General features: G+C 37.9%; 1 pseudogene; it reads right to left on the reverse strand.

The window, feature by feature from the left end:
• Positions 1 to 1,715: 1,715 nt before the first annotated feature.
• Positions 1,716 to 2,392, reverse strand: LOC124110046 (zinc finger CCHC domain-containing protein 17-like; annotated as a pseudogene).
• Between the last annotated feature and the right edge of the window lie 210 nt (positions 2,393 to 2,602).

Here is a 2,602-nt window from a genome sequence, read left to right on the forward strand (position 1 = left end):
TCAATTTAAGTAATTTAACAAGAATTGCAAATTGAGTAAAGAGTACATTATATATAACCTTGGCTATGTTCTATTTATAAATTATAATCATAGAAAAAAATACCACAACTTACAAGATCTCTGAACAATTTCTAAATAAGTCACCTCCTGGGGCAACTTACTATGATATTAAGAACATAAATATGAAACTATTTCCTCAGAATCATTCAAAATATCAGTAAGGCAGGCACAGCTGTCTTTACAAGTACATTGAGCATGATTGGTTTGCCCTAAGTATCCTTTTAGCCACCATCTTCCACTGAGTAAAATTTCCACCAAGAGCTATTAATTGATTAGGCAACATTCTTTGAGAAGGCCTTAACTAGATGTGCTACTTATGAACATGCTTTAAAGCTCTTTGCATGGATTTTTAAAATCAAATTAGTTAACATCAGGAATGGATAATTTCATGAAAAGAAACAAAAATACAGAAACACTTGTAATGGGAAATTTATTCATCTTTCATGAAAATCCTTGATTACCTTATTAAAACGGTACTGCAAAGGGAAAAATGTCCTTCAACAATTCAGGATGACCATAAAGTTCTACCAACACATTTTTCTAAAAAATGAACAGTTAACTCTGAAAGTAAGTTATATATTTGTGCTAGAAGGCAGAAGAGCATGTAGAGTCTCCTTCATATCTGGAAACCTAATAGTTTCTCAAACAAATGTCGATGTGGGGCTGAGGAAATTTTTTCTATGTGGAAACCTCTTGCCTCATGTTAGATTAAACCAGTATCACTACTTAGTATTTATATTATCTCATCTTTTTTTTTTCTTTTTTTCTTTCCTTTTTTTTTTTTTGGTTTCAGATGTCTTGTTCAGTAGTCTGTTGGAATGATAAGTCAAACTATAAATGATCGTTTTATGACTGTGGCCACTGGCTGTCACTTCTGGCATAGTAGAACTAAACTGGGGAATGGAAAAAAAAAGTGAACACCATTTCTTACCATGTTCTCCCTCCTGCTGGTAGTCTCTCTCTGATTTCATGTATGCAACATGCACTAACCCATCACTGGTCAAGACAGACCAACAGTAAGGTGCCAATCACTGTTCAACTACTGCCACCTCCAAAACAGTACTTGTGTCTTTAGCCTGGACTCAAAAAAAAAAAAAAAATTAGCTGTGGCAGTGGCAGATAGGGAGGTTAATAGGACCTCCTGCTGAATGAAAGCAGTTGCATGAATGAATGGATGGACCTCAGGGATCACTTGCAAATGGATCAATCAGGAGCAGTAAGGAAAAAAAAACTCATTTAGGAAGCTGCTGTTGACCTGTAACTCCCAAACCTGCTTGCTGCATTCATATGAAAGTCAATGATGTGGGAGTCCATATTCTCACTATAGTCTTTTCAGCAGCCAGAGTTTCAAGGCACAAAGCTCTTGGTTCCTTATTTTCTCAACCATCCCCTCTTCTCTTTTCTACTCTCATTACTTTTGCTTCTCTCTCTTTTTTTCTTCTTTGCTACCTTGCTTTTTGTTATTATTTATTTATTTATTGGTACTTCTGATTGAACTCAGAGTCACTTAACTACCGAGCCACATCACCAGCCCTTTTAAATTTTTATTTATTTATTTATTTTTAGACATGATCTCACTAAGTTGCTTAAGGCCTAGCCAAGTAGCTGAAGCTGGCATTGAACTTGCCATCCTCCAGCCTCCCACGCTGATGGTATTAGAGGTGTGCACCACTGCGCCTGGCTGCCTTGCTATCTTTTGATGTGAGCCTTGCTCTTTTTCCCATGTCACTCTCAGAATCTGAGCTGTCAGAGTCAGAGGACTTCCTGTCTCTATGTTTATTTTTCTTTTCCTTCTTTCTTTCCAGGATGAGGCTTCTCAAATTCGTCCACTTTGTGTCTTCTTTCTTCTCTTCCTCATCAGGTATCGGAGAATATTTGGTCCCACATGGTTGCCAAAAATAATCTTTCTCAAAGTGGCCTTTATAGCCACACTTCTTGCCAGTAGTATTCAGGACAGCCTCAAGCATGATTTTCTGCCCAGTGTAATCCTGGAAGGACCACCTCTGTCCCTCTTGCTCAATGACATGTTTTGGGGATCAAGGTCTATCCTAGTCCTTTGGTTGACAAGTTTGATGTACAGGGATACTTTTATTCTATCATTTTTCATCTCTCAGCCAATAAGTTTCACCCACATTTTGTCTCTGACATCTACTATCTCAGAGGGCTTATCCACTTGACAGGATGACATGTGAGTTTGATAGGCCAGACTTTGCTTCCAACAGACTGGGATATTGATAAAGGCTCCATTGTCTGTCACTATGGCAACCTCTCCTTGGAAAATAGTGTAGAGAGTGGGTAAGTTTTCCGTGGCTTCAAGTCTTCCTGAATTCATCCTTAATGTTTTATGGCTCCTTCATTTCTCTTCTGCTAAAGCTAATTCTACTGTCTCAACATCAGTTCCTGGTCTTTCAGTTGCTATATTCCCCAAAATGCCAAACGTAGTCAGAGACATCTCATCCTATTTCTATAGCAGACACTTCTTATTAATCATGGCATTTATTTCAGTTGAGACGAAGCCTTAGAATCCTTCTTAGTCCAATTC

Source organism: Marmota monax, unplaced genomic scaffold (genome assembly GCF_021218885.2).
Source record: "Marmota monax isolate L192 unplaced genomic scaffold, Marmota_monax_Labrador192_F-V1.1 WCK01_AAM20220418_F8-fsc00054, whole genome shotgun sequence".
NCBI classification, from domain to species: Eukaryota; Metazoa; Chordata; class Mammalia; order Rodentia; family Sciuridae; genus Marmota; species Marmota monax.